Source organism: Pantherophis guttatus, chromosome 2 (assembly GCF_059756535.1).
Source record: "Pantherophis guttatus breed Tessera chromosome 2, ASM5975653v1, whole genome shotgun sequence".
Classification (NCBI taxonomy): domain Eukaryota; kingdom Metazoa; phylum Chordata; class Lepidosauria; order Squamata; family Colubridae; genus Pantherophis; species Pantherophis guttatus.
Genome location: NC_142064.1, coordinates 129977367 through 129989403, shown reverse-complemented (window position 1 = coordinate 129989403; position 12037 = coordinate 129977367). Strand labels below are relative to the sequence as shown.

At 39.4% G+C, this 12037-nt stretch overlaps 2 protein-coding genes across 2 annotated transcripts in view; both read left to right on the top strand.

Annotated features, from left to right (window-relative positions):
• ESPL1 (extra spindle pole bodies like 1, separase) overlaps nt 1-12037 on the top strand; it is a 92367-nt gene that overhangs the window by 14665 nt on the left and 65665 nt on the right. The window lies entirely within an intron of this gene.
• The window catches only part of SLC61A1 (solute carrier family 61 member 1), a 32147-nt gene that overhangs the window by 15017 nt on the left and 5093 nt on the right, over nt 1-12037 (top strand). The window lies entirely within an intron of this gene.

Sequence of the window (12037 nt, the reverse complement as noted above, 5' to 3'; positions counted from 1 at the left end):
GACTTTTAGCTGGCTACATTTTTAGAAAAGTCTGGAAACTTTCCTACTGACTGAAAGGGTGCACAAAATTCTATACCTGCCCTATTTACAGTTTTTGTATTTTGAATCTCAGCTACATATAAATTGCATATAGTCAGTATCCAGAAAGGGTCTGAAGTGTAGACTACGTCCACAATGGTATACCTCAAGCAACATTCGGTTATAATAGAGCAGCTAAAAGTCTACACCCACTGTAGAGTTTTGGACCAAACTGGATACAGGAAGTCTCGACTTACAACCGTTCACTTAATGACCGTTCAGAGTCACTGAAAAAAGGGAGGGCCATTTTTCACACTACCATTGCAGCAGCCCCATGATCATATGATTAAAATTCGGCAGCTTGGGAACTGACTCACATTTATGATCATTGCAGAGTCCCGGGATCATGTGATTACCCTTTGCGACCTGACAAGCAAAGTCAATGGGAAAGCCAGATTCACTTAACAACCATGTTACTAATTTAACAACTGCAGTAATTCACATAACAACTCTGCCGATAAAGGTCATAGATGGGGACAAAATTCACTTAGCAAATATCTCACTTAGCAAGATAAATTTGAGGCTCAATTGTGGTCAGAACTCAAAGAGTACCTGTATTGCATCTCTCATGATCCCAAATTACAGAGGCAGCAATTAGAATACATGTCATACGCTAAATAAATAAGGTGTTCAGGAAAAAAAACATTGTGATTAACTTTGCACCATGTGGATGCTATGCCAGTTTCCCCTTCAGTTAAGGAATTAGGGGTGCCTAATGTTTTGTCTGCAATTACACAGCATAGTCATTGGATAATCAAGATAATCAATTCACGTGTTTTTTTTCTTAATATAGATATTTTTGTGCAACTAAACGGCGAGGGAATTAGATCACAATTAATACAAGTAATGAATTCCCAGATAGATTCATGAGACAGTACAAATTACGTATGTGCTGAAAGCACATCCAATCAGTATCAGTTCCCAAGTTTAGCATATATAATTATAGACAAGATAGCAAAAATACTTTTTATCTCATCAGATCATCAAAACACATTGCCATCTCTTCCAAATCAACCTAATTTTGTTGATCGGGTGTTTCCTGCCACCTAGTGGGCAAGAGTAAAACGTGAATTTTTGAAACCATGTTTAACTTAATTGAAACCCAGATTTGTAACCCAGATTTGCAAAACATGCTGATAAACCAAGGCGGTCTAGATGGAGTCACCAACTGAAGGACTGCAAACCCAGTCATTGCATTTAGGTACTATGGTTTGTGAGGTATTTGGTGAACCCAAAGTATGTGATTTATCCAATAAAACAAGCTCAAACCATATGAACCTAATCTAAAAGTGTGGCTTTCTATAGGTGGTCTTGCATGACATGGCTGACCCTGAGTAAGGGCAGCCATCTTGAGCTATCTCCCAGATAACTTAGCAGCTGCCAGCAAGTGTTTAACGGGTATTTGTTTATACTTTTAAAGACTGAGGTGGTCTTAAAGCTTTGCTTTCTCTATTTATTTTTTATTTGTTTGTCCTGCAGCAGTTTATGTGTGTGTGTGTCAGGGATGGGTTGCTCCCGGTTTGCACTGGTTCGCAAGAACCGGTAGTAAAAATTTGTAGTAGTTCCGAGAACCGGTAATAACATTGGCTGGCCATGCCCCTGAACCGGTCCCTAGCCCGGTCGCCGCTCGCTTACCCCGCCCACCTCATCAGAGGCTTTTTTTTTTTACTTTTTACTTTTAAAAGCATTTTTTCTACAATCTCTTCAGCCGAAAAAATGTTTTTAAAAGTTTTTTTAAAAAAGCCTCTGATGATCCTGCGGCTCAGCTAGAATCGTCAGAGGCTTTTCAAAGCATTTTTTCTATAACCTCTTAAGGTTGTAGAAAAAATGCTTTTAAAAATTAAAAAAAAAAGTTGGTCACGCCCATCCAGCCACATTACCCCCACCAAGCCACGCCCACAAAATAAGCCACGCCCACAGAACCAGTAGTAAAAAAATTTAGAACCCACCCGTGGTGTGTGTGTGTGTGTAAATCCTGAAAACAAACAGGTCAGTCACATTTCCACAGTTGCTCCAACTCTCCATAAATTGAATTAATAAATTTTAGTGCAAGAGACTGGACCTTTGTTTCAGAGGCCAAATTATTGCTTTTGATGGTGGGGTTTGAGACATTTTAATGTGAAGAAGTTTAATCTCAGCACAGCATTAAGATCCTCTTTTGAATGTTGCCTGCTCCCTTAAGAAAGAAAACTGAGATTTCACAGCTGAAAAAAATCCCAGTGTGGTCACCCCATCACCCCCCCCCCAAGTATAGGACACCCCCTGCAACTGGGAAGCTGAAAGCCAAAGTAATGTAAAAATCCCCTTCAGGTCAAGCTTGACTCCCTGTGACTTCATGGAGACACTCATGTAATTTTCACACTAGCAATACTGTATGGAACTGGTTTGCCATAGCCTTTTTCAAGATTTACTTTGACTTCTCAGACCGATGAGAACAGTAACCACACATCCTTTATGACAAAAGAAAAGTCATTTATTTCAGAAAGTTGCACTTTTCAGTTTATCTGATTTAATACTTTATTTTCTTAGTTTTGCTCTTGAATTTCCCTTTGTAAAGCGAAATTATAAACATAAGCAATTTATTTTTTTTATCCTTAGGAACCTCGGATTTATTCTTCATTTTTTCCCCCCCAAGAAAATATGATCACTGTGCCTATGAGCCCTGGCTCCATTTGGGGTTTTTGATACTGGCCAAGTTTGTCAGGTATAGATTAGGAGGCAGGGCTTCTCAATGCCAGCTCTCACACCGCAACACAGCATTTCTTAAGATTTAAGACACGTGGATTTCAATTCCTAGAATTCCCTGGCTGGCTTTTATTCCTATTGTTCTAATTCTGAATTTTATTATTTAATTCTTTAACTTTTGAAACACTTGGCCTTTGATTTGCTCATGTATACTACCGGTATTTATAGTTGGTCGGATTGGAGCAGTTTATGAATGAGAATAAACAGATAAATGAATAAAGTAAGGATAACACATAATTATCAATGAGATATTACATATAATTGGCTCATAGTAACAGCTTGTTTTCAATCCTAAATCGCTACAGGTAGTCCTTGACTTACAACCATTTGTTTATAGTAACTATTCAAAGTTACAGTGGTGCTGAAAATAAGTGACCTATGACCGGTTTTCACACTTACGACCATTGCAGCATCCTCATGGTTACGTGGTCAAAATTTGGGCACTTGGCAACTGGCATGTATTTATGACAGTTGTCCTATCCCGGGGTTATATGATCACCATATGTAACCCACCTAGCCAGCTTCTGAGAAGCAGTCAATGGGGAAGCCCAAATCACTTAACAAACATGTGATTCACTTAACAGATGTGGCAAAAAGTTTGTAAAAAGGGGCAAAATTCACAACAACTGCCTTGCTTAGCAACAAAAATTTGGGGCTCAATTGTAGTCGTAAATGGAGGACTAGCTGTATTATGTTCCAAATCTCATTTTTCTGAGGAACTGTTCCAATAACAGGGAAAAAAAAGAGAGACAAAGGATATCCTTGACAAGATCCATGAGAGTTCTTGATGTTTCCACATGTAATAACCCTAGAAAAGGGAACTGAATACCTACCACATGTGGATTAAAAAGGAGAAGATTTCAGCAGGTACAAAAGAAAAAAGAAATGGCATCGTTGCGCATATTAACCCTCAGCTAAAACCAGAACTTGTACAGACTGATGAAAATGGTAGATATGCTTGAGTGGAGGCTAATATGCACGGGGCTAAGACTTTCATACTGGGACTTTATGACCCAAGAGGATAAAGCTTTGTTTTATAAATAATTTATGGAGAGATCAACAGGTTTCTCTTATGAAAGTTGGTGTTTGATGGGGATTAGAATGGATTGAGCTTCCGAATGACCAGAAATTCTGATAAAAATATTAAAACAATTCAAAGTAAATTACCAAAAGTTTGATTTGATGGACAATTTAGGGATGGTTGATATATGGCAGGGGTGTCAAACTCAAGGCCCGAGAGCCAAATCTGGCCTGTGGGGTGCTTAGATCTGGCCCGCAGGGCTGCCCTGGAAACAGCGAAGGACTGGCTCGCGGTGCCTCTGCAAGCAAAAACGGAGGACACGAGGGCTGTGGGCAGCCCTCGCAAGCTGGCAGAGGGTTGTAGGAGACCATTGCAGCCTAAAATGGAGCTCTGGAGCCTGTTTTCTCTGGCAGAGCACTTGGGCCACCACAGGTGCCTGACACGAGTGACGTCGAGCTGGCAACACTCACCCTGGCCACCACCACCACCCCTGAGGTTGAACCAACCTTGATGTGGCTCTCAATAAAATCGAGTTTGACACCCTTGGTATATGGAGACAGAAAAATGACAATTCAAGAAAGTACATTTACTTTTCTGAAAGACATAGGTCCTTTTCAAGAATAGACATCATTTGGACTTCAAAGAACTTGGCTATTAAAATTTTAGTAAATATTACCAAAGGCTTTTTCAAATCATAATCGTATGAGCATGCTTTAGAAAAGAAAGTTTTAATTCTTTTAGATAGAGACTAAACAAAATGTTGCTACCGTATATAAAGAAGCAATAGTGGAGAATTGTTACAATTAAAATAATTTTTAAAAAGCAATTTAGGTAAAGGCACTGACTTTAGAATGGTTTGGAATACAAGTAAAACTTTTCATTTAATACAACTTCATAGTGACCTTAAAAAGTCAAGAATAAACAAGCTAATTGGAATGAAATAAAGAGAAAAGTGATGATGTTATCTAGAAACATCTGCAAGCAAACAACCAAGCTCAAAGAGCACCAAAGACTGCACAGTATCCTGTGATAGTCTGATGAGGCTTTTACATTGAATAATATCTGTGGATGGAGAATGGGGAACAAACTAAATAAAAATGATAAAATAGCAAATTTTGAGCTCACTAAATTTTGAGTTTCTCAGGGGTTGGGTTGCCACAAAGAAGAGGGAGTCAAGCTATTCTCCAAAGCATCTGAGAGCAGAACATTTCATTATCCAACTAGGTAGCATGCACTGATGATGTTATCTATTTGGACAATGAAATGTCTGCAAGTAAACAAACTCAGGATAATACCAAGGACTCCAAACGAGTACAGGTAGTCCTCAACTTACGACCACAATTCAGCCCGAAATTTATGTTGTTTAAGTGAGAAACCCGTTAAGTGAATTTGCCTCATTTTACGACTTTTCTTGCTACATTTGTTAAGTGAATCACTGCAGTTGTTAAATGAGTAACATGGTTGTTAAGTGAATCTGGGTTCTCTATTGACTTTGCTTGTCAGAAGGTCACAAAATGACTCCTGAACACTGCAACTGTCATAAATGAGTCAGTTGCCAAGCACCTGAATTTTGATCCTGACTATGGGGATGCTGCAATAGTCGTAAGTGTGAAAAACCGTCAAAAGTCACTATTTTCAGTGTTGTAACTTCGAACGGTCACTAAATGAACTGTTGTAAATCGAGGACTACTTGTATTGCTATTACAATCACAGGACTTAACAAAGGTGCTGAATAGCAGGCTTTTTTTAAAAAAAAAAAAAATCAGGATCCTGATGTGTGTGATTTATTGATCATTTCAGCCCTTAGAAACCACATAGATACTTTTTCCAGAATGACCTGGCCCAAATCTGGTATTTCATTGCCTGTGTAATTAGGTCTATTCATCTTGCCTGTGCTCTTTTTCTCTATTCTTTCCTTTTTCCCAGCATTATAAGCTTCTCTAAAGAACTAGATGTTCAGACAATGTGTCCAAAATAAGATGAGTTCAGTCATTTATGCTTTGTGTCAGAATACTGAACTGATCTAATGGATTCATTGCTTTCTTTCCTTGGCTATCCACAGTTTTCTCAGAAAAAAATTCCAACTCTAAATTTAGTTCTTGCTTTTTATAGTAATTTTATTAAACATTTTATTTTTATTTATTCTCCTTTAATTGTAATCTTTAGTTCCTCCTAGCTCCCTCTTATCCAACCTTCAAAATTCTATTCTATCAAAAATTTTAAAGAATTCAAAACGATAGCATTTTCCCAGGGGAAGAATTCTTATAATTAATTTCAAAATCTTATTTCAAATCCACCTGGATCCTAAAACCATTTATAGTTTTTCATCATCAATGTTCTAATCATCCTTTTGCTCTTTATTTTTTTAAAAAAGGAACTTTTAAAAATCCTTAAACTTGCATTTAAAATCTCTTTCACTTTCAAGAAGGAAACTCACCCAGTCTAAAGATTCCTAATATCTGAGAAGCAGTTAGCAAGCAGTTTCCAAAAGTGATTAGAAAAGTAAATATGAAATCCCTGTGCCCATAAAGACACCAACCACGGTTTAGGTGATGATGGGATTCCCTTATCTCCCAGAGCTGCAAACCCACCAGAGACCAATGTCTTGCAGTCCCCTTGCAAACATCAATTGTATGGAACACTGTGGGCAATCCCTTGTCCTCTCCTTGTCTGGGGAGGAATACCAAAGAACTAATGCACTCACTGGCAATTCATTCATCATGATTGTCAGCTCTATTTTTAGCAAAGCTGTCTTCATTTTATTATTTCTTTCCTGGAAGTCTCCAACCATAACGTTCAAAACGTGTCAATACTGTTTCTAACCTGCTTATTCAAAGTTTAAATTTTGCTTCCACAGTATGTCACAGGAAAACCATTGCCTGCATGATTATGATATTTCTAAATATAGATACTTCACTACCTCTGAATATCTTTTCCAAGGTGTTTATTGATCATCTCTGTTTCAAAGCTGAAGAGCTAGTGCTGTCCGAAGACATCTCTGTGGTCATTTGGCCGGCATGACTAAATGCCAAAGGGACATGGAATGCTGTTACCTTCCCACCAAAGGTGGTCCCTATTTTTCTACTTGCATTTTTTACATGCTTTTGAACTGCTAGGTTGGCAGAAGCTGGGACAAGTAACGGGAGCTCACCCCATTATGCAGCACTAGGGATTCGAACCGCTGAACTGCCAACTTTTCGATTGAGAAGCTCAGTGTCTTAGCCACTGAGCCACTGTGTCCCTTAGCCACTGAGTCACTGCGTCCCAAATGCTAGTCAGTAGTATATTTCTTATACCTTGTTCCTTTACTTTGATTATCAACCCAAAAAGGTGGTGAAATAGTTAACTAATAGTAACTAACTAAAATGCATAAGCTTTCTACCATTTCAATATCTTCATTGTCAATCTTAAAATTAGTTCCTGTATCATTAGTTTGATCTTATATTTAATCTTAATCTGATTTTTTTCACAGTGCTTCCTGTTGTTCGTTACTAGAGTCTGCAGTTCAGTTGCACTTTCAACTATCAAAGTACACTGCTCAAAAAAATAAAGGGAACACAAGCAGAAGACATCCGAGATCTGAATGAATGAAATAGCCTTATTAAATACTTTGTTCGTTACATACAGTAGTTTTGTGTTCCCTTTAGTTGTTTGAGCAGTGTATTAACTACTGTATGTAACGAACAAAGTATTTAATAAGGCTATTTCATTCATTCAGATCTCGGATGTCTTCTGCTTGTGTTCCCTTTATTTTTTTGAGCAGTATATATTCAATCTATATGCTGGATATATATCAAGGGAGACTAGATTGGAAGATGGATGTGGTTTTAAAACTGTAGGACGAAAATTGTAGGACACTACTTTGTGTCATCAGTACAACTTATTGGGTTTCGTCTTAGTTTTAAAACTACATCCATCTTCCAATCTAGTCTCCCTTGATATATAACCAGCATATAGATTGAATAAACCAGGAGAGAGTATTCAGCCTTGTCTGACTCTTTTTCTAGCTTGGAGCCACTGTTTTGCCATGTTCCTTCTCTGGCTTCCAATTTGGTCAATGGGTTTTTCACAAAGAAAATGAGATGTTTTCCCCATTTACCTAAGGAGATCCCACCAGTTGACATGCTCAACACAATCAAGGTTCTTTGTATTTGGTCGCCACAATGTAAAAAAGATATTGAGACTCTAGAAAGAGTGCAGAGAAGAGCAACTAAGATGATTAGGGGACTGGACCTGGCGGCTAAAACATATAAAGAATGGTTGCTGGAACTGGGTATGCCTAGTTTAATGAAAAGAAGGACTAAGGGTGACATGATAGCAGCGTCCTAATATCTAAGGGGTTGCCACAAAGAAGGGGTCAACCTGTTCTCCAAAGCACCTGAAGGCAGGACAAGAAGCAGTGGATGGAAATTAATCAAGGAGAGAACCAACCTAGAATTGAGAAATTTCCTGACCGTTAGAACAATTTATCAGTGGAATAACTTGCCTCCAGAAGTTGTGAATGTTCCAACACTGGAAGTTTTTAAGAAGAGATTGGATAGCCATTTGTCTGAAATGATATAGGTTTCCTGCCTGAGCAGGGGGTTGGACTAGAAGACCTCCAACTTCTCTTCCAACTCTGTTACTCTATATTCTAAATCTCTTTGGATACATATTTAAAAGAAAAGCCACTGTGGGGATGGAATCTTGTGTGTATCTAAAAATATCTGCACTTTGTAAAGTCAAATGAAAGAACAGTTATGCAGATTAATTCTGATTTCATACCGCATTCTTCAGATGTCAGTCTCATAGTTTAGAATGTAGGCTGGTCTATATGCAATAGTTAACCATATTAGCGGTTATTGGTGGCGCCTCCACTGCTGGAGCAACAATTATGCTGCTCTAAATAGATATTCAAGTTGCAAAAAGACTTGCATCAGTCTCTTGCGAAGGACTGCCCAACTGAAATTGCACTGCACATCCAATAAGAGGTAGCAGTCCTTGACTTAGGGCCACAATTGGAATCAGAATTTCTGTTGCTAAGCAAGGTGGTTGGTAAGTGAGTCATGTCTCATTTTACTTTTTTTGCCACAGTTATTAAGTGAATCAGGCTGTTGTTAAGTAAATACAAATTTCCCCCATTGACTTTGCTTGTTGTAAGCTGGCTGGAAATGTCACAAATGATGATCATATGACTCTGAGACACTGCAATTGTCATAAATACATGGCTGGTTGACGAGCATCTGAGTTTCGATCACGTGATCGTAAGGATGCTCCGACAGTCATAATAGCAATAGCAATAGTACTTAGACTTATATACCACTTGCCCTCTCTAAGTAGTTTTACAGAGTCAGCCTATTGTCCCCAACAATCTGTGTCCTCAATTTCCCCACCTCGGAAGGAAGGAAGGCTGTGTTAACCTTGAGCCTGGTGAGGTTCGATCTGCTAAATTGCAGGCAGCTGGCAGTCAGAAGTAGCCTGCAGTACTGCACTCTAACCACTGCACCACTGCAGCTCTTTTAATAGCAACAGCAATAGCACTTACTGTATTTTTCGGAGTGTAAGACGCACCTATCTTTTTTGGTGAGGAAACAAAGAAAAATAAATCTCCCTCTGCCTGTGTCTCTGAGCAATTTTGCCTCATTGCAGCAAACAGCATGCTTTACTTTCAGTTTCGTTTTCAGCATAACTTGATTAGCACAAGGGGGGAAAAAATCTGCTCCAGCAATTTTCTTGCCTGCAGCAGAGCCCTGCACAAAACAGCTGAGAGCAAATCAGCTGAGAGTCGGGAAGCTGATCCAATCAACTTGTACTAATTAGGATGTGCTGAAGCTGAAAGGAACTGGTTTTTCTTGCTGTTTGCTTTCAAGGAGGTAAGTGCTGCAAGGCAGAGGCCAAAGGGTGGGGGCCAGTGGGTGGGCGGGGCTACATTTGCTGTATAAGACGCACCTAAATTTTCACCCTCTTTTAGGGGGGGAAAAGGTACGTCTTATACTCCGAAAAATATGGTAGATGGAAAGCTGAGTTAACCTTGAGCTGGTCATGATCGAACTGTGGCCAGAGTCAGCCTGCAATACTGTATTCTAACCACTGTGCCATCAGGTCTCATAAGCTTGAGGACTGGTCATAAATAACTTTTTTCAATACTATTGTATTTTCAAACTCTAAACAAATGCAGGATCCAATATGGGTCGGTTATAGGCACCAGAGGTTTTATCTTCCAAGCTTAAGGACTCGTGCTGGAGCTCATCTTCAGGGAACTTCTCTCTAGTCTAGCAGAGTGTGTGCTTTGGGCTGTTCTTTATATGGTGCCTGTTGAATGTGGCTTTTTTGATGTTGTGATTGGGGTGTTGCTGGCTGACTATTAAGTCGTTGGTTATTGTCTCCTTGTGCTGCCAAGCCCTGGCCTCCTAAGTACTTGATAAGCTGGTGATAGATCAGCACTCCTGTTGAATGACAAGGCCTGTTTCCTAGGCTTCAATCACTTTCCTGGCTGTTTTTGTGCCTGCTCGCCAACAATCTTAGTAGCTGCAAAACTGAATGTATATCCTTGTTCATTGCAGTGTGAGGCTACCAACAAGTTCAGGTCTCCTTGTGTTCTTGCAATCTGGTGGATAGCTGTCCTACATAATCACAGGAACAATCCATGAAGGGGATCCGGTAGATTACATTGGAAGTATCCCCCACCTGCAAGTGATCTTGACAATGAATAATTTGTCCTCATATGGTGGCCTCTGGGCGGTGTGCAATGCCCACTTGCAGATCTCGGAAGCTGCGATCTACTTCCGAAATGTTTTTGATGTACAGCAATCATTTGTTACAAGATGTCTGTGCAACACAGTGGGGAGAGAAAGGAAGAAACAAGGTACAAGACCAATCAAATGGCATATTCTGCCGAACATCAAAAACATTTCGGAATTTTGCAACTCCTAAGACTGTTGAACAAGCAGATATAAAAGCAGCCAAGGAAGTGATTGAAGCCTGGAAAACAGGCCTCTCATCAGTCAACAGGAGAGCTGACCTATCACAGGCTTATCAAGCACTTAAGACACAAGGGCTTGGTAGCACAAGCAGACAACAATCAACAATAGCAGCCAGGCATCAGCACCCCAACTTAAAAAGCCACATACAATAGGCACCATATAAAAAACAGGCCAAAGCACACACTCTGCTGGAGAGAAGTTCCCTGAAGATGGGCTCCAGAGTCCTCAAAATTGGAAGACAAAATCTCTGGTTCCAGTGATCGACCCAGATTGGATCCTGCAACACAGAGGTGGGTTTCAGCAGGTTCTGACTAGTTCGGGAGAACCAGTAGTGGAAATTTTGAGTGGTTTGGAGAACCGGTAGTAAAAATTCTGACTGGCCCCGCCCCCATCTATTCTCTGCCTCCCAAGTCCCAGCTGATTGGGAGAAAATGGCGATTTTGCAGTAACCTTCCCCTGGATTGGGGTGGGAATGGAGATTTTACAGTATCCTTTCCCTGGAGTGGGGTGAGAATGAAGATTTTACAGTATCCTTCCCCTCGAGTGGGGTGGGAATGGAGATTTTACAGTATCCTTCCCCTGCCATGCCCACCAAGCCATGCCACGCCCACTAAGCCACACCCACAGAACTGGTAGTAAAAAAAATTTGAAACCCACCACTGCTGCAACATTATACTGGTTATAAGTCAAGGATACTTGTACTGTAAAATCTCAATGTTTCAAAATTATTGTATACTTTTAATATAATTACAACGAAAGATTAAATTACAAATTGCCAAATCCCCATTGGGCCTGATATACATGAAATGTGAATTGCAATAATGGATCTATAGATATCACATTACCTATAACTATTCTGGACATAATTCAATTTCATATTTACTTTGTGTATGGCTTTATTACTACATTCATACTTCTGATTCATTTTGAAATGCAGTACATTAATAACTCTGAAAATAGAAAGTCACTTCAGTAAAGAAGGAGCAACTCTGAAAATGAGAGGTGATATCTTTATCCTGTGATAAAAGCCCATATTCAACCACTCCTTCCTTATACAAAGAAAAAAACAGCTACTTATAGCTAAAATTTGTCTTGGTTTGTATAATTCCCTGAACCACAAACTAGTGAACCACATTCTGGCCTAATATCATGTGAATAGATATTTTAGTTTATGGTTCAGTGTTCAAATATAGAATCATGGGTTAATTTCCTAAACCACTATTGAGTTAAC